The sequence below is a fragment of the Battus philenor genome, unplaced genomic scaffold (genome assembly GCF_028537555.1).
Source record: "Battus philenor isolate CCGP_79_NKW_IND1 unplaced genomic scaffold, ilBatPhil1.0.hap1 SCAF_15, whole genome shotgun sequence".
NCBI classification, from domain to species: domain Eukaryota; kingdom Metazoa; phylum Arthropoda; class Insecta; order Lepidoptera; family Papilionidae; genus Battus; species Battus philenor.
In genome coordinates this window covers 7,353,674-7,375,808 of record NW_027181677.1, presented here as the reverse complement: position 1 = coordinate 7,375,808, position 22,135 = coordinate 7,353,674, and the positions used below count along the sequence as shown (strand labels likewise).

At 31.5% G+C, this 22,135-nt stretch overlaps 1 protein-coding gene across 1 annotated transcript in view; it reads left to right on the top strand.

Moving 5' to 3' along the window:
- LOC137919063 (uncharacterized) overlaps window positions 1-22,135 on the top strand; it is a 141,528-nt gene that overhangs the window by 23,352 nt on the left and 96,041 nt on the right. The window lies entirely within an intron of this gene.

Sequence of the window (22,135 nt, the reverse complement as noted above, 5' to 3'; positions counted from 1 at the left end):
TAAAACTCTAAATTATTTAAACATTTATAACTTTACTGACCTTTCACATCTTGTTTTATTTTAAATAACTGTTGCTGTTGAATTTTTAAACGACTTTCAAAAGTGAAGTATCTTTTTACGTCGCCAATTGTGCAACTACTTCTTCCGGTGATGACTGTTACTTGGTAACCTCGTGGCATTGTTGCATAAATGTTAAACAAACAATGATAAGTGTTGCCTAGGTGAATCTGGTTCACATCCTACAATACATGCGAAGGTAGAGACGGGGAGCGAGAATGTGTTGTATACATAATATTTATAACGCAAAAAATGATAATTTTATAGTCAGATAACAAGAACCGGTTCAGCCAAAGTTCAGCTTTCTCAGGCCCACTTGAAGCTTTCCAAGCTTAAGGCGTTTCTAGTGAAAACCCAAAACAAGTGGGCATAGAGCTTACTTCTTGGAGTATCCGTGGAAGCAAGCTTCATTATTATTTCAGTAATAAAACGTTCCGTGCCAGAATGAGACCATTGAGAAACAGCCTCCCTAAAAGCTTCATGGACTCTTAAACCGATGAAATGAAAACTGTAACGGCTCGAGTCTCTTGAGGACTTTGAGAGTAATTATGGTGAAAAGGTTCAATCTACAAGCGTTTAGTGCTCTGACACTCCTAGCTCGATGAAGCTATAAATGTCTACGGGAAAACAGTCATTACAAAATAGTAAATAGAAAAAAATAACACATTTTAAATCCTACCTTTTATCCTATTTGTTTGTGTTACAACAGTGGGAACATAAGTAATAATAATAGGGATCAACTAAATGAAGTAATTTAAAGACTGAATAATCGATTGAAATGCGGTATGACTCCACAATTCACCGTTGCTCATTTGTCATCACCGTGCAATGCACCGGTCATTTAAAATATTGTTTATTATTAAATGCGTACTAAAAGGAAGGCGTAGACCTATGGTTTATAAGTTTTTGTCACTGACATAGATCTAAGCTTCATATAGTTCTGTGTGTTTTATAATAATGAAGTAAACAAAGGCTTTGTTCGCTTTCTACTGTGATAGATTTAATACCACAATGACACGGTGTGTTACGCATCTACTGAATCGCTAACAATGGTGCGAGTGGTTCCAAATACCTTGCGATACGATGCGATATGAAAAAACTTTCATTTTATGTAGCTTCTTTCACATAAATGCATTCATACTTTTGATGGATATTGTTCATAAGGTAAACATTGTTTATGCTACGATAATTTCGTAACAGAGTTTGTATTCAAACTAATTTATACTCCCACATTTCTCTTTGAATTTAACGTTCTCTACATTGATGTAAAATTAAAAATATTGATAAGTCCTATTTTTCATATTATATAATTGTTCTAAATAATGATTACGTTCTAATTTTTGTAGAATTTAATATGAAGAATATGTAGAACCTAATGTTGCTATTTGTAGCATTGATCTTTTGAACTTAAAACCAATCACCCTGTACATGATTTTAAAAGGATTTTAACATAGTAAATCATATCAATAGGTTTCTTGTGATATTTTTTGGCTTCTGTTATTGGGGCTCTCTCTTACATTCTCCTTTCTTAGGTACACAGGGACAATATGTTCTCAATAAATATTTCAATGACCATTTTTCAGCCTCATCTTTTATCTCTCCCATTATCTTCCACGCATCTTTCTTTTATTCGTCACATTCTATTACTGACATACGAAGGGAAAATAAAGCATGGAAAATACTATTTTCATTTCTTACGCCACCTTATTTACTTCGCCTTCAACTCCAGAGTACTGCTTTTATATTTTTATTTTTTATTTATTTATTTTTATTTATTAATAATATATTCAACTTTCCATTTATTTTTTATCTATATTTTCTTTAGGCTTGTTAAAAATCTACATTACATACTATCATAATTTGTTTTCTCATTTCAATGTTACCCGACAAGGATAATATGTCAAGTGATATTTGCAAAACAAAAAATAATTCAGTTTTAAGATAGATTTTATGAATTTAATAACTCATAAATTATACATTGATTAAAGTAACTGATAAAGTTTTGAGATAAACAATGAGTATTAATTATCAAATCGTAAAACATCAACGATGTTGTAAATAAAAACATTGGGGGTTACTTTCGCTGAATTTAATTAACATTCATTTCATATTAAGCACTCTCCTTAGACTTAAGTTCGACTATATTTCATGTTTCCATTTCCTAAGAATGAGGCTGAACAAAATTTTTATATGATGAATGATATATGCATATAAAGCCTAATATTATAATGTTGTTTGTCATTTGATGTCACGACTGCCATCTGAGAGTGTATATGAATGGCGGTGAAAGTAAATAGTAATTTCATATGTATGTATATATGAACTATATTGTGACGCCGCTTTCTCTTTGATCAGGATGATTTCAATGTTTGTTCTTTATTGCCGATATGAAGCAATCTCTGTAACTTATGCTTGTTCTATTTATTTGTTAATGTAAAAAAAATATTATACCATTACAAACAAAAAGACCACAAATATTACCATTTTAATTATAATTATCTTTAAATGATATTTAAATAAATTTCGCATGCCCGTCCACTTACACCAATGGTTTCCGACAAATCAGGTTAAAAACCTCCGATTTTTCTACACACCGAGTATAATAAACGAAATGTTTTTTCATATTTGTGCGTAAATAATCGTAAAAAATAACCTTTTAAAATAATTATAGATCAGTAATATACAAGACAAAATTAAAAAAAGGTATATGTAGCTAATTTATTATCTGTCAGCAATTTCATCTTTGGAACTGGCGGATTAATAATGAGAGGGTTGTAATTTTTTTGTCACGTTTTTGGGCATGATCCAAGCCAAAAAATTTAACTGTAATCTCACAAACAGTTCCCAGAAAGGCTAATTGTATACATACGATTTCTAACACAAAAAAAAACATACGGATTCGTACACGAGCACGAACTTTTTTGTCTTGCTTACACTTAAGACCTTTCACGTAATTCAAATATTTTGTATTTACGTATAAACGTATAAATGATACATTATTTTATTTAAAAAAAATAACGTAAGTTTCAGTCCCCTACCGCTGGGCGCCAGAAACAAGTGCCGAGCAAATAGGAGGGTAAATGAAATATCCTTTAAAAGCAATTAAGGTATATCAGAACTAGGATTCTCATTTTTAATTTTTTCATATTTGTTACAGACCGTCAAAGTCTAAATATGAAATAAGATTACAATCTGTATGGGTTTTATGATAATAAAACTATAAGAACAAAGCTAATCCAATTCAGCTCTTGTGTGTGAAATCTTTTATTATTTTCGATGTGATAAAATTTAGATTAATTTGAACATTCTCACACAATAACAAAAACTTAAACACAATTGGTCTGACAATTGAGGTGTTAACCATCGCGAAAACAATTACGAATTTCGATAGAAGAAAAAATTAAAATGTTAACAGGAAATTAAAATGTCTTAAAATTAAAATTGTATTGAATTATACTATTTGATAGATTAGAAAATACCCGATTTATCAAGTATTCAGAACACTTGATAAATTGGGTATTTGTACGGCATGCAAGAGCTAGTACATTCTTATATACATCTAAAACTCTAACTCTGGTTTTTGTTACTCTTTACTTTATCTATCAACATTTTTTTTAAATGTTTACATTGCAGAGGCGTATGAAGGCATGACGCAAAAGCTTTGTAGTTAGTCTGAAAAATTATCTGTTAATAGGAAGCTCGCGGCTTGGCAGGAGCGATATGTTTACATTATTCTTTTGTTGCGAAAATGTATCGGACACGTGAAACAATTGTAAACATACGGACTAAACTTAGACAGTACAAAATAAATAGATCTTTTGGTATTTAAATATTTATTTCGTATTTACAATAAGTACAAAATATAACATTCTTATATCTTAGCTCCAATAGTTTTTCTTAAATAAATAATCCAATTCTGTTAAATATTATTTATGGCTCGAACCGACGTTCCCACGGGGAGCTCTTGAGCTTTCTTACCTTAAAGGAGATCTTAGGCGCCTGCGCCCCCTCGCGTTCGCGGAATCTGCAAATGCCATTAGGGCAGCAGTGTGAGTTTGTCTAATATTATAATTAAAACATTTACATTTTTATAGTTATGGCATATACCATTGAATGTCTCGTTCATCATCAAAATTTTTATTATAAAAAAAACATACATAGAGAATATGTTGAAGCAAAAATATATTAAACAAGAGTTACAATATTATTCATTGACGCTAGCTTTTGTAATGCTTTCGCTTTTCATTTATTAATTAGTGTCTATTTTAGCCGTTGAATCATCAATTCTTAAATCTTAACGCATAGTGCTCGGAACAGCTGACCAGTGGGGCCTTAGGTTATGATTGTGTTTGTGAACGTCCACTCATAAGATGGACTGACGAGCTTTGTCCAGGAGGTCGGATGACACTTGATCCTATTAGGAAACAATGAGGAAAGCCTATAACCAGCAGTAGACAATCATCGGTGGACATGACGAAGACAATATTTATGCGAAATATATAACTTTCGAAATAACTTGGAACGTTTAAAGAAAAAAGTTGTGATAGTTTATCTTCTTTACTTCGTTATTTATTTAGATAAAAATCGATAACGTGTTCGTAAAAATGTGGACAAGCCATTGCGGTACGCTTCATCATCGCCCAATGCACCATTCGCTTGACCTACTGAGCGCAGACATCGGCGAATTGTGATAACAATGTGAATAGAATAACTACGCATTACTCATTATTCACTACTTCAATAACAATGGACGTACGACATTACTGGCACAATGCTATGTTTTAGAAATACAAGTAGCAAATACAAGATTCTATTGCTTATAACCATTTATTTAGATAACTCATCTGACAGATTCATTTACTTGATATTGAAAATAAGAAAAATAAATAATGGAGAAAAAAAGGGAAAATATGGTTTTTGCAAATAAAATGTTAATAATCCATTACTTACAAACCAATTTTATTCTATTTTATAATATACTGAGTTGTTCAAATGAAAAATTTTTAAAAGTTTACTAAATATATCACCATTTTTTCAATTTCTGCTTGAAATAAATATTATAAGTTGCAGCTTATAATTTGCATAGGAGATTAACCCCTTCAAACCCGATGAAAGTGTAAATGCAAAGGGGCAGTGTTAATTCAAAACAAAATACCGACCACCAAAAGAGATCTTTAAATTATAATGTTCGAAATTTAAACATTAATATTACATATCCGCCACTGTCGTCAGGATGTAGGCAGGTTTCGTTCCGGAGGCATGTCCGACAGTCGACCTTCTATGATTGGAATGATAACGATTATGATTATAAACCTTAAATGAAAAAAAAATAAAAAAAATCATATCATTAATGTTACCCCAATGATAACTTTCTCAAGAAGAATAAGATGGAAAATTACCATTATTAATATTTTTTTAAAAACATTTTATATTTAAATCGCAACATAAATATGTAGTATTCAAATGTATACGCAATACTGTTTAATAAACAATAGTTAGAGAATAAAATTAACCGATGAAAAGGATTTAAATTAACTTAAATTTTTGAGAAATATATCTTATGTAACAAAACATGTTACATAACTTGCATAACATAAATGAACAGTTAAAAAATCCATAAGAGAAAAGATATATTTTAAAATTATGGCCTTAAAACATTGTTAAGTTTGAATATTAGGGTACGATTCACGTTCTTTTTTTTAATTTGGATGGTTGGATTTGGATTAAAAATGAATGGTATTTATATTTAAATAAAATTTGTTTATCAATAAAATTTTTAAGTTCTATTGCGATTGGTTTTATTTTCAAGGTGAAAACCCACAATGTTGCAAAAGCTAAAAGCGCAAACATTAACATTTCGGTATTTTGATTTATGATATTACCATATTTAAATAGCTCGAAAGGTCAGAACAAATTTAGTCAATGAAAGTTACAACGGTCACGTACGTGATAATAACGTTGAAAGCCATATGCATTTTACGAGCTAAATATTTAAACAAAGCTAAAGTGAAAATCAATGTCGGTAATATTTGTATATGAATGTGTTAGGCGAATCGATCTGAGTGTTTTATATACGAAAAAAGGATACAAAAAAAAAGGTTCAGTGACCAATCCAACAAATATTTATAAGACCTTGGCATAGCATGAACTTCAATAATAATAACTGGCAAAGCAGAATTATTTTTTTTTATTTAAAGATAGGAAGATATTTAAAAAAAATTTGGTAAAATAATCTTAAGGAACGTGTTTAAAACATTGGAAAAAAGAGGAATTCAATAGATTCTCGCGTTGTAGCCAAAAGACTTATTTGCCAACTTATGTATATTAATATGTCGACAATGTTGTTCAGAATAAAATTATTATTTCTTTTGTGGGCTACTATTAACTCTAATACAATAGACTCCCATGAGATATCTTTTAATTATTATAGAATTAATTTAGAAAGTTGACTATATTATAACCTAAAAAAATCATATGACGGCGTGAAAGATTTTTAAGAAATAATGAAACTTAAAGATACTGGTCGACACTGTCCTCGTGGCGATTTGCTAAGAGCATTTCAGATCTGGACGTTTTTGCAACTCTCGTAACTCTAAGTCGAAGAATGCCATTATATGGGAGCTCAATATGATTTTAGTTTCTAAAAAATAGGGATCTTATGGCATTATTCTCATGTCGTACACAAGTGGTCACTGTAAGTGATCGTAAGTGGATAAAAATATTAATAAATAGGCATAAATTTATGTTGGTAAATTAAAATATAATTAAAACTGTCAGTGGGATTCAATAGTGCAACTTTTAACTTAACATTTCTACAGTGTCTTTAGTAAAAACGCAACGAGCCATGTTTACTTATCGAGTCCTTACACAAACATCGTATGTTGCTTAATCAGCCGACTTACTTGTAAATGTCCTTTGCCTTTTTTGTCGAGGCGCGCAAAGTAGAACAGTTGTAAGAGTGGGCAGTAACATCCGTTTACATTAATAAGAAAATAGGTGTCCGACTAATTTGAGATGAATAAGGTACTCTGTTATATTCGCTTAAACTTATTTGTTTTCTTGAGTTTTGTATTGCAGCTGCGTCATGCGTTGTACGTCATCTAAATGTTTCATTAATTCACAACATGAATATTCGTATGAATAATTGAAACGAACTCTGATTTTTGTACTGTTTATAAATTGTGATTAAAGAATTTGTTTATTATTTCCTGAAAACTATTTGGAGTTATCATAGCGACGCGGCTTGTTGAACATATGATTGTCAAACAAAACCTATCTCTCAATGGAAGTGAGTTGGCGTTGTTTAGAAACAGTGTTTTTATTATTGTTCGCGTGAGATCATTGTCCTTGTACGTTGGACAAATGTAAATCAATTACTCGGATCGTCATGATAGATTTTACGTTTATACTTTCTGCCCACGTTCCGACCGCCTTGTACCGTTTCTTTATATTAATTTGTGGGCGAATAGAACTTTACTTCTGGTTCTAATATAGGATCACGTAAACATCTTGATATAGAAGTTTCCATTTTTAAAAATCTGATTTAACTACAGGTTAAGAAAACTCTGTTATTGTTTTTATTTCAACGGACCCAGAGATTTATACCCCTTGTAAATTTTTCTTTGTGTTCAATGTTTTTTATATTAAGAAATCAACACCGTCGCCTTCAAATTACGAAGGCGGGCGTTAATATCAGCGACACAGTTCTGACCAAATGCAAATGAGTGAACATCTGTGTTGTGGTAATATGTCTATTGTATTATCATAAAATTATTTTTGTTTGCTGTTATTAGTAAATTATAAGTAAAATAAGTTCTTGTTTTATGCAAATACGTTAATGAAAAATATATTTAGTGAATGAACTTAATGAATCACTTAAATTAAAAAGATTACATTTTAATTATATCAACAATGAATTGCAGAATGCGCTTTGTTACAATTTTAAATTAAGAAATATTTTTTACACTTCTACATATATATTTATGTATCTATAAACGACAAGAAAATTATCACTATCAAGTCAGTCGATTGACGCACACTGCAAGGCCTGCTACAAAAATTGACACTAAGACTTGGCGGCCAAGCTTGTAAAGAAAATAAATTCAGTATTTTTGGTAATATTCTAAACCCGCAGTCAGATAGAAGGAACAAGCAAGTAAATGTAAACTTTAAAAATACATGACACGAGCGTTAGAGAAAGGCCCAGTTCACATTTTTTTTATCAATATTGTGTGTATAAAATCCTTGTTAAAAATTTAGTATAACAATCAGCGGAAATACAGATAACAAATATCAGGTTAAACTAGATTTTGCCAATTATCAAGCAACGGCTATCTAGAAAGTATTTCGTGTTTTGAAGGTTGTTGTATACAACAAATGAAACAATAATAAATTAATTTATATATACTTAACAGCCTGTAAGTTAGCGCTAAAAAACTTTCGCTTTTATAAATATGCTTATAAAATTGCGTAACACGGTTTAAATAGTAGAAAGTATGCAAATTCATACTTATAAATTGGTACTTGACAAATATAACCGTCATTTAATTATAGTGACAACTATTATTTCTGTACAGCTACTATTTTAATTTACCAGTTAAATAGTAATTTCATCTTTTTTACGACTGCCAGTTAACTGTACTACTATCATATTAACATACCTCTTGCTTTACCTGGTAAGTTGTAATTCAAAATATATTAAATACTATGACAATATTTGTAGTAGTTTTTTGGAAATCAATTTCTGTTATGCTTATACCTAAATCCTAGATTTAGACCATAATTAAAAGGACTGGCTGAATGATAATAAAAACTACTATTTCAAAAGCAAAGGCCGGAGAAAGGAATTTTGGAATTGGAATTTTCGAATTATATATATATATATATATATATATATATAATTATATTTATAATTATATATTAATATATACATATATATACACACACACACACATATATATATATATATATATATGTATGTATGTATGTATAATAACTTTCCAGTTTTGTCACATTTTATGTCTTACTTAATTATGCAGAAATTTATACAGAATATCATTTAAATAAAACCGCCCAATTAATGCATATTTTCTAAGAATAGTAATAAGATTTGTTTACTAGATTTCATAAAAGCGCAGTTAAATCATTTCAAAATTAAATTAAAATAATCTATGGCTGTATATCTTAGCACAAAAAAAGGTGTGGGTAACGCCGTGTATAAATGTCTCTGGTTATAAGTCTGATTTAGATTAAGTTTACGCTAAGTTTCTAGATTTAATTCCTTCCATGTCATGAATAAAGAACTGACAATAACTAGACAATAAGAGAAGATAAGACTTAGTTAAAAATATCGAAGTCATAAATAGATAAATATCACATATCTCAATGACAACTTCTAATGTCATTTGCCGCTTACCGCTGCTAAACTGGCTAACATTTAGCATGTACGTGTTTGCGAGTCTAGATCCGTGTTGTAAGGGCGCCAAGTACGCATTGATTCATAAATCGGATTAACTTTTAGTGTTTACTTTTAATGATTTGCAAACGGCAAAAAAATGTAATTTATTATCAGTAGTAATTTCGTTGATCGTGTAATGTTTTACTTGTTTTTGATTAATTTATTATTGTTCATGTTAGAATTGGAATGAAAGTGGTTGCGCAACAAGGAAGCGTAACAAGTAACGTTTCGGTTGTTATATAGTGAATTCAACTGGCTACAAGACGTACTCGACAAGTCTTGAAGCGTCGGTCGGACTGTATCACGCGATCTCCTGCACGTTACCGTAATACCTAACTGTTGCATGCGATGCTTGAATACCTCTGGTAACTAAAGCACGAAATTAATTGACGACCCCTTCGTTAGCTATTACATGAATGCGTAAGCCGTTTGTTTACTTCCTCACTTCTTACATTAGCTTCCTTACGTTGAAGGTGACAAAGTTTAATAAACCCGAATGCTTTGTTTATAACATTCATTTGTCTCCGACTGTGTTGTCGATTTCCTACTTTACATGCGCGGGAAGTTGTCTTCGAGGACGAGTTTATTTAAAACTTTATGAGGAACCAAATTAATACATTAGATATTTATTTATTGTGTTATAAGAAAGAAATATACAAGGTGTGTTCGTGTATTACGTTTCTATAATTAATTTTAAATTGAAAAATCATTTTCACAAACAGTATATTAGTAAGCAAGTATTTGTTCATTGTAACAGGAAGTGTTTAGGAAGTTCCATATCAAAATATTACAATGCCTGAAAACGAAGTTCTTTGAACAGTGTAAGTTGCCGGTGATAACAAAAGGTCTCGAGAAGTAGATGGAAGCAGACAGTGCAATACTGGTCAACGTGGCGATCTTTGAAGGAAGACTGTGCCTTGCAATCGGCGTATATCAACTGACATGATAATGATGAACAGGATTAAATAAAACTAAAAATTTAGCACGTGCCTTAGCTAAAAAACAATTTTGTGTTACAAAATCCTTAGTTGCTCTAAGTATTACGTGCACAACTTGTCATTTTATGGTGTTAAAATAAATATTTATTTATATTTCACTAAAACATTCTATTACACAGTTTAAGTTTATTTACGGTACTATTTAAATTTTCACATCACTCAAAGTAATAGGCCACGCATTTTGCATGGTAATGTCGTGTTGCCGAAACTTTGTACAATGCGAGTTGTACTTTTATGGCACAATAGAAATCAATTGAGTTGATTCGGCTTTTTATAGACCATTATGTTACAACATTTTTTTGTGGTCGCTTGTTTGATTTAACTAACAAAGGTCTTACTCTATTGTTAATGGTTCGATATTAGGTACTGTTTATTATTTGAGGGAAACTTTTAATACTCTTCTCAAAATAAAAACAAATTTTATGTTCTTAACATTCGTTCAAGGTTTATTTGATTTGTTCCAGGTTACATTCACTTTTACAGCTCCATAAAAAAAAAACATTGTTGGCTATTTAATAGTTCATGTTTTATTAGCAAATTTAGAACGAATTGCTTCGGAGTGTGTGTTGGATAAAAAACATTCTTGATATTAAAATTTAAAGGTTTGTTATAGTGACGGTTTCTTTGAAGGTCGTCTTTAATTATCAACATTTACACCATATTGTTTAGTATATTCTTGTTAAGAAAATTTCCACTTGCCGATATTTGAGATATTCGTTTTTAAATGACACGACCGTATTTTGTGACAGGTTTATATCGATTGGTAAATGAGAAAACAGCTTTCTAATTCCCAATGATCTAATTGTTCAAGGATCGTGGCTGAGCTTAGTGACACTGACTAGTTACTTAACGTATGTACACTAAAGAAACGATAACTGCTCAAGGTCGGATATTTCACATCGGTACGTATCGACACAAACAAGTTATTTTGTCTAGTCCAGTTTAAAAAAATATCCTTCGTTAGTTAAATATTATGCCCCCAGGCCTTCGTGTTGACTATGTTATATATAACTTGCGGGTTCGCAATGTCGTAATCCGCTTAGTTTTACCGAGAAACCTCAAAGTTGTCGGAGAGTGGGACGGCCTGAGGATACTACATCAGGTTCATTATGTCTAATTAACTTTATTATTGTATACTACGGTACTTTCTTTTGCAACTAATTTTACGTTTTTTTAATTCAAATACAAGTTAAATTTGTATGCGTTTGACTATTATTTTATTATTTTTCAAGATTTCATACTTTAATTGATTTAGAGTTACTTTATTAAGTTTAACTGTAAGAAATGGTTGTACTTATGCAAGAATAACTGGAACTAACTGTTAAGCGAGTATAAAAGTTATAGTGATACCGAAACCTCGTCACCCCGTGTCATAAGAAAACAGGTCGAGGTGGGGGTCGTGGTAACAAGAACTAGAGCGTCGCTGCCGATACTCCCTTTCGCCTCGTATACCTATGACGCGGTACAGCGGTTTCGGTAGCACTATAATGAAAGAGACCAAGGGTGTGAATAAAACAATTCCTGGCTACGTCCTCACTCGGAATAGATCCACTATTTTGAGATACTTGACGGATTGCCGTGTGCCATAATTTACAGTTTTTCTATTTTTAATTATTTAACTCATTTTTGTAATAATCAGTGTTATAATTGAGAGTTGGTTTCATTAATGCACGACACTGAATGTTGTTGTATTTTCATTAATATATTACACTTCAGTTGTCTATAAAAGTAATTGTACATTTATCATTGTCATTATCGTTTCAATCGTAGGATTTACCATAAGACCATTTGAAAGCGGCCTGCATTTTAGATATTGTTCAGAACCAAATGTTCTTCATAATCACATGCTCGTTTCTTGAAAGTAAAGAAAGAAAGACATATAACCGAAATTGAGTTCGAGGAGAATACAACGTACTCGTTCTCCGAAACCAAGCCTGTGTCCCAACAGTGGGAAAGGGTATTAAAAAATATGGAATAATTAATTACAACCAAATCGCGTGCTTAAACATTTTAACACACCATGGCAAAGTCATCGCTAGAATATCAACACTATATAAAAATCTATGTTAACGCCAATTTCCAATATAAATCTATTTATTATGTTAAAGTAGTTAAGATAATTTATTCTATAATTATTAGTAACAAATTTATTACAAATTTACGATATAAACATTATTTAATTTTATTATAAACTGTGCGTTTTGTGGATCGAATTAAATTGCAACAGAATAAATTAAAAAAATATTGACAAATGTTGATTAGTCATTCTAAATATATCAAACGTGTTCTTTGAAGTACGGATTGTTAAGCGCACCTATAAAATTGTAGTCAAAATCTGTTAATCTTAATTTATTATAATATACATAAATAAATAGATAAGACGTTAATATATTGGCTATTAGAATATAATTGTACAAACATATTACTAATAAATTTATGCGAAAAAATCATATCTTTAGTATTTTATTTAATATTAATTATAGTTCTCATTAACTTAATAAAGATGTGGAATAATTTGAAATATATTAAGAGTCATCGGCTCCTTACTAGCTACGACATAGTCAAGGTCGCAGGAAGGTGGTAGATGAGGACTTTGCAAGATCGGTCATAGTGGCGATCTTTGGGGTGAACTATGTCTTGTAGCGTGCATTTATCGGCTGATGTATTGATGATGATGTATCTAAAGATAGCAATCAGAAATAAGATTAATCGAAGAATATATTTATTTATTACAAATTGCAGTTCATTTAAGACGGTACAGTATTTAAATATACCTCTTTTTAATACATGAGTGTTTAAAGGTGTGATAAAAGAATATTTCTTTGTTATTATTACTTTCTGTGTGATTGTATATGAACAGTACAGTGCGTATTGCAGGGACTAAATGAGGTTAAAAATATTACGAGAACGAAAGTGCGGCGTGCCGTGTGAAATTGAAGCGGGTCATTAGCATTAAACGCTGCACATTAGTAAATCTCTTTACTAACTTTTACCGACAGTTTCACCGGCACTAGTTCATTACGTCTTCGCTCTTTGTTAGTCATTTTGCAATATTCCTGTTTCGCCTTTATTGTAATGACGAATCGAATGACGCAATCTATCGTTACTACTATCGGTACAGTATAAATTACTAACTGGTTTGACAGTTTACAGCGTTAATATGCCCCTCTTCAATTGTAAAACACAAATGTAATCCGATAACAATGTATTTGTTCATGATGTTATGTTTCGAGCTATACGTGCTTCATGGCCATCGTAAAGTAAATAACAAACACTATTCTTCAGACAGAGTTATTGTAAAGAAAATGCACTTTATCTCGGTGGTCATAGCGACGTAAGAATGCGTTTACATTGGTGGCAAAATTTTAGTTTATATCTTGTGAGTAAAAATAATATTATCAATAAATATTTTTTGTATTATATTAGTAGAAAACTATCTCGCAAATTTCTTTATACTAATGATATCGGCCATTAAATTGATTTATACTTTTAATTAGCTTACAAAAATTTGTTCACAACAAAAGCATTACTCAGATCTGACCAGCATTAACTGTATTCAGCGAACATAGTATTTAAATTTGATTATTTATATATTCAAGACGAGATGTACAACTAAGACTTCACAATAAGAGTGAAACTTAAGTATTGACAATTAACGCTAAGCCTCCGAACTTTCTTTAGTAATTTATCAAATTTAATACCCTCTATAAGTACATGCATATAGTATTACTAATAAAGAAATGGGCTAAATTATGTTAGTGGCACAGAAATTTAATGATTAGAAAGCTGTGTAACCAGTGACCAGTTGCAGTAAACCCTTTAGAATGTTTGGACGCATCTTATGTTAATTTCAATATAAATTTCACCCATTAGTGTTGGGGCGTGGCTATTCTGCAATGTTGAGTCACTATTTTCTTAAAGCGAATATAAAACAGAAGTTACTGGGTTAAATAGATAATAACGATTTTATTAATAGATTGGTAAATTTTTTGGTGTTGTACAAGATTTCGTGTTACGCTTCCAGGCTATTTCAATGATAATTAAACATGTATAATTAAACACCGATGTCATCTAGATGGGTTACGACATAAGATCGTGCAAGATAAAGTATACCTACTTAATTTCAATTTTTGGGCTGTCTGTCACAAATATAGCAAGAAAAAATATCAAAATTACATAAGATCTGTTTTTTTTTTCTAAAGTATTACAGAGTAATTGTATCTTATATCAGAATAAGATACAATTATTTTGTGTATATAAAAGAGCGCGAAAATTTGAAGTGTAAAGGAAACAAGATTAAAACACAGCGAATTTCCTATATTAGCAGCTCCATCAAGGCGAACAATGCACTATTTATGAGTCGATGGTCTCTTATCTATAAGGAATTTTACGAAGTGCGCCTACGTACGCATCGTCAGGCGACCTAGGGTCTAGATAATGATGTTACACATACTAACGCTTAGAATTATAGCTTTATTCCTCGACGCATTCTAATATTAGAACACGAACATTTATTTTAAATTTTTTTGTTTATGTACTAGATCATAATTATTTGTATAACTGAAGAAATTTCTTGCGTTATGAAAAGCACGTGGTAAATTAGTATATATAAACTTTATAATCTAATTTTAATAATAACGTACGTCTTAGAGAGACAAAAATGTTTAAAAGTTTAATGGAATATAGTATTAGGTTTATATGAAAATGTTTTGCGAAATTTTATTAGAATGGTAGTTTATGCAATATTTAAAATTATAAGCCATTGTTCGATCACGACATGCGACATTCATTGAAGTCGGTCGGCCTCATAAGTCAATCTCGATAGTAAGTTCTACATAGTTTTGTTTAAATGCTTGGACCTTCATCATTCATAATAATATTCGGAATGAGAATTACTTATTTGCTACTTACTTAATTTTCACAACAACTAAATAGCACTAAATGTTCCTTTACATTTTTACAGACTTTTCTTCTAGTGACATTATTAATCTTTTTCACGAATACATTTTTAAAAAGAAAATGTCAATATGGAAAGACAGATTTCAAGGAGTGAAAACCATAGATCTGCAAGCTCAGCGAAGAACGTTCGCCCTCAAGGTGGATAAATGATCTAGTTAAGGTTGTTCGGAAACATTAATGGTCTTATTGCAAATATATGGGGGAGGTCCACATCCAGCTATGGACCGCCTAGTAAAATCGTGGTATTGCTTAAAATTTATTATTGTATTATAGAATAGCCACATACTTTGTAAACTCCTAATTCCCTGGCACTACTCGCATGAAGTAACCTTGCCTGTCATCGATCCACCTAGTGGGGGACCTCTGATTTGTTGACTGTTAAAAAGTAATTATTGCGGGCGGACGAGTATAAGTAAATGGGTATATATAACAACGAACTTATGACACAAGGAAGACATTTGTCACTGGAGCATTAGGTTCACTGACGATGTTGCTACGTTGTTAGTCAAAAATAAGATTTTCAGAAATGTGTTGTAATTACCCTAAATTATATCAGAGATGTCTGCAAAAGCTGACTTCGCACAGTATTAAAAAAAATATTGAGGCAATTTATTCGGTGTATATAATCCCGGTATTCAACGAATGCAAAGCGGTATTAATCTGTAAAAACTATTTTCATTCCAGTAAGAAATCGACATCAATATACGCGGGAATGCTGACCATTCTCCATTATATTGATTGTCACTGACTTTATGTGGAATTTATGCTTGTCTAATAGGTCAGTGAACCTGCTATAATATAGTAGATAAATAGTGCTAATGTGAGTTCTGAATATTGTTATAAAGTTTTCCTTGAATCTAAATAAAGCCTTATTCCGTTAATATGCTAATCGAGTATTTTGAAGGCTGCTTTAACTCAGCGTCAGTGTACCGGTCTGATTCATCTATCCCAGGTTCAAGTCTGTGTTGAATATTTATAAACAACATGTAGTGAATATATTTTGTTTTTAAAACGTACGGTTGTACTCATTGTCTGTAGTTGAATCATTTTTATACCGGAAACTGAAAAATATTTTGTCGAAACAATAAATAAAAATAACGTTTTTAAGTATTATGATGTTATAACTATTCATTGATATTTTTTAACTTCTTTTTTTCTTGTGTTGTTTTAGGATTAGTCCGTTGGTATAAAATATTAACTTTATAAAAAATTATATATTGTAAGCAATCTTTTTATTTTAGAAACGCATATAATAAACTGCAAGTTTGATGGATTTGGACCTTGACCAAAAAATTGTTATTATTATTAGTTTTTGAAAAGAAAGGTTTATATAACTGATACCTCAAGCCGAAGCAGCCGTTTGGGGCTCCTTGCGCCACTCCACGCAGCATCACTAATGAATTAATTGAATTATTTACTTCAATTCAATGTCTAGGTCTAGCCTTATTAGCGCTCTGTCACGGAACACACTGTGAAGCTGTGATTTAAAACCAGGCAAACAATTGTCTATGACAAAGAAGTCATCTTATACAAAATGTATATATGTCAGAAGAAAGATGACAAAAACAAACGCCTGTCCAAAACTACCTGTTGAAAGCAGTTGAATTCAGCATTTTCCGACGACCTTAACCAGGTCATTTTCTCCACTTTCTAGGTGGAAGTCCTAACTAACTAGCCTGCTGCCACTACAAACTGCCAATCGGCTGGACTATGTCGGCTACTTTCGTTTGATCTCATTCCTGAGCAAATTCCGAGCCTTCTCTATATTGACGATAGCCTGTTACTAATTATACTCGTAACATTCAGACATTAACCACAAAGCTTCTCTAGACCAAGACGATTATTCATAATAAGGATGTATTTTATAAAGCACTTCACCTAACGCCTTTTGTATGATATTTATGTTAAATACATCCATGGACATATTAATAAAGTCACCTTTTAAGTACATGAGCTTTAGTTACAATAGCTGTGAAGCAATCACACAGCAGCTTCCGCTTGAATGAATCACTCTAGAAGGTTTCTGATTTCCTAGTATTGCATGTCTGATATACAAAGCATATTTTTTGTAATTTAATGTATCAGCATCTCTGCGACGTAATCTGATCATAGCTCGCTACTATCTATTATAGATGGCATAATCAGTATATCAATAGATTAAGATAGGTAATGAATATGTTATCATTTTAATTTGATTTAGTTTTTCATTTATACGGTAGTATTATCAGCTTCTATATGGTTATATAAAATTATTAAATAGATTTCTTTAACGAAAAAATAACAAAAAAGGAAGCCTAGTTACCAACGCATATTTAATATAAAATACATAAATGCTTTAAGAGACAGTTAATAGAGACAGATAAACTTGACAGTCATCATCATCACCACCATGTCAGCCGAATGACGCCCACTACAAGGAATAGGCCTCGACCAATGACCGCCACGACGACCGATCTTGTACTGTCCGCTTTTTGCGACTTCCTGCGACTATGACTGTCCTCGGTTCACCAAGTAGGAGGCTTGAGAAGCTTAAAGTCTCAATGGCTGTCAGTTGCACAAGCGATGTGCCCCGCCCACTTCCACTATAGATGAACATATCTTCGAAAATAATTTAATCCTTATCCACAGGATACCTCTTTAGCCTATGTGACTGTTTAATTTGATAATCCACATTGTTACACAGTTAGGTGTTCACAAACACATACACAAATAAATAAACACACATACAACAAAAACTCACCAACAACTACACTCACGCAAAGGCTGGAGTTCCAATTAGTTCCGATAGGACTAACGTACAATACTGATGAACCTTCCTCACACTTCAAAATAAAATTAGGAGAAGATTAAACACGGCGCTGTTCGAAAATACTACCCCGGTCTATATAAACTGAGAGCTTTTGTCTCTATTTTTGTAATAATATAATCTCCGCTAATCAGGCATAGGGTTTTGTAGCTGAGACCACGAGGTGGCAAGAGCAGAGTAGGATGTAGTCTTACAAAGTTAAGTTCATTTGCTAATGCTGGATATAAATGTTTGGGGGAAGCCAATGCCTAGCAGTGGACATCTTACAGCTAACGATTATGACAAAATACATATAAAATTATTTACTGGTGGTATCTGATTAAGAAACGGTCACTGTCTGTTTTAAATGAAAGTTAATATTTTTCTTTAACAAATGAGCAATACAATGAGAACTACTCGTATATACCTTCACAATACAGACCTTAAACATAACTCAAAGATCGTTGGTAGCGACACAATAATTTTTGATTATTTTATTTTAGAAATATTCGCTAAGGTGATAGTTGTTGTGCTTTGGAAATATTATTTAAAAATTAATTTTGACAAAATACAAAATAAAGTATAGAACAGAAACCATTTAAGGTCTCGTTAACATGGTACAAAATAAATAAAACATAGAAAACCATTTAAAATGTTTATTTTTACAACAGTGTCGTGAAAACTGCCCATAAAATTAATAGTAATAGGAACAAATCGTTTTGTAACATTTAGGCCATAACTGATGGAGGTCGTAGAAAGTGACACGAAGTTAACAAAGGTCGGATGTGATTTTTCAGTGCCTGACAGTCATGACTCCTTGACGGAAAGTAAAGTCACAATTTGTTTGTTTTAAATGTCTTATCTGAATTTCATTTACTTATAAGTTCCATTTTTTTAAAAAATTACCCAATTAAAGAAATTTATATAGTTGATTTGAAATGTTGAGAAAGTATGTGTCTTAAATAGAAATAAAATCACTTGCTTTAAGATGACGAGGGCAAACATAATTTTACTTAATGTTTTGTATTTTAAAACAAATTATTTTTATTTTAGCGGGTTATTGCTGATTGCTTATGTCATTTAAGCGGTCTTAGAGCCTACAAAGCTGACGAAGCTAATTTAGCCGCAGGGCCAAATTACCGACAGCTCAGTCGCCATTTTAGGCCTTGGAACTTCTTCGGGAACTTCGACAAAAGCTGCTATATTACTAATTTCAACGGATTGAAAGGCCTTCCAGCTCTTATCGCTTCGACAGGTTCTATGGAGTGACTGAATTATATTATATTGATATCGGACCACACCATAATCTGTAACCCGATACGTGTTTAGCATTCCAATTCAAGGGTACCGGGGAAGGCTGCAACAAGGCTGAATCGGTTGCTATTATCGTATTATGAAATGCCAGGGTAACATTGTGTTATAAAAGGCGTATTACTTACTATTTTGTATACTTCGACCGTTACTTGCGTATCGATATGATCATACGGAAACAGATCAAGAATGTTTGATACCGTTTTCAATGCGGACATTTTGCAACGGTATGTGTAATTAAGGAAATATCCATGCGTACTGACCGAAAGATTGTAAATTGAACGGCAACATAAAACAGGTGCATGCTTCAAACCTGTACACGTGTCGACTCCTTGCGTCTGTGGTACGCTCTGATAACTCTGCCATACAAACACTGCAAATGTCTACTATGACACGTGCCTCTCACTCCATGTTATTTGTTGGTGACAAATTGCAAGGATCGACTCATGTTTCTCTCTGTTTATTTTATTAAACAACTGATTTACTTACTATAGTTCGTAAGTATACAATTTGATTGATTCTAGGAGTAAAACCTTTAAAAGGATGAATGTGTAGCTCATTTGTCAGCAAAGCTTTATCCTATTTCTATAGTGATAATGTTTCATTCCACCAACTATGTGTTGTGTTTATTTCAATTACACGACTTAACGAGTTTGTATAAGTCATCACAAAACTAATAGCGGTAAAATTGGATATTTCAATTAAAAATTAAGATAATCTGTCTAAAACTGATAATCTTTTATAAACGTTTTAATCATCGATATATATAATAACGAAACCTCTCAATATGTTATTCATAAATATCTGTTAATTAAAATGTGGCTGTTTTTGACATGATTAAATTTTAAAGTTTCTGAGATTAGATTCTCATAAAAAAATGTCGATTCAGGTTGCCAAATCAATATATAATACGATTAATACAATATTTTGCAGTTACATAAAAATGTGTTATATGAAAGCATATCATATATGTTTGTTTGTACTGATAAAACAAAATTATAACATTCGCCCGCTGAAACTGTGTCAGTCGGCGACCTGTCCACAGCCGTGAAGACGGCCGTTTCCATTTTCAAACACGACACGGAAGATAACACGAATGTGGGGAATATATTGACATTTGACATTTCGATAATATTACGTCATTGAGTTAAAATTCAAAGGTAAATCAAACTTATGTAATGCACGTTGTACATTACGAAATTATCGTATTTGCGAAAACTTGTACAAATTCGGCGGAAATGTTTGAAAGCCGTCATTAGTTATGCTATAAAACAAATGAACAATTTTGAAATCAGTGTCTGTAAATTTTATTAAAAACATCGTATCGCAATTGATTGCTAACTAGAAATTAAACAACAGTAAAATAAGTCACGTCTTTCTGAAAAATATACTCGGTTGATATTGCAATCTAATTAGAAAGCATTTTAAAAGATAATTGAAGAAAAATCAAATTTGTTCAATTTACAGCTTCAAAAATAAGACTTGACTTCTAGACTAATGACTTTCATTTCTAAATTCCATAATATTAAACAAAAGGATATGAACCAAAATAAGTTCTCTGTTGCGAATACAGCAAATTTTATGGCACACGATATTTTATTACACTTTGACACATATTTTATGGCATTGACATCAATTGTTTGGCAGCTATAGACATTTTGGAAAAAATAGTGTTGTTTTTACTATTTTTCTCGCAATTGGAGAAAATGTGGGAAAAAATTGAACGGCTTGCTCGAACCTTTGTCAAGTTATCCGCTTATCACTTTTGACAATTATTAAAGTATATTAGTTGAAAATAAATACTGTCAAACATACGGAAATGAAGGTTAATTATAAATATTTATGAGACAGTAAATGCAAAAAAAATCTTTCGAAAGTTTGTGGACAAATATGTTATTGTTAATATGGTTAAGTAATAGAAATTTTAGTTTATGTATCTTTCCATCGTCAATTTGTGGAGCAAACAGCCGTGCACTTTGGACGTATTCGCGTTACACAGCGCAAATGAAAATCGGCCGTTTACCCGGCTTCTCGATCATCGTGTCCTCTTTTCGACGTATTTTTGTATTACACAACCTAAAGAAACGCACCTTTCTGTTGCTACTTAGTTACTGTCTTTAATACATTCATGAACAATTTACCGCTCGTCGGTCTCATTTAATATTTTGAACAGATTGAAAACGTAAAAGCTTTAAAATTTTATTTAGTTATTTTTTGTAAATTGAAATTGATTCTATTTAAGCTCTCTAAATTAAAAAATAAATATGTAGTTGTATTTGTTATAATGTAGTATTAGTTAACTAATATTCACAGTCGAACAACAAAAAACTTTTAATGAACTTGCCTTTGCGTGTTAGAAACACGGGTTGTATCCTAAACTTGCGAAATTAGATATGAAATGTATGTGAAAGGCGACGCGACTTTAATTATATTTTGTTCCAATGTGCTTATGGTAGGTTTTTCTTAACAAGCAAATTATTTATACTTAAATACAAAAAACCTGCTGATTACATAGAGATTGTGCTGGTATATCTCAGTTCTACTTCTATTGATTATTATAAAATTTAT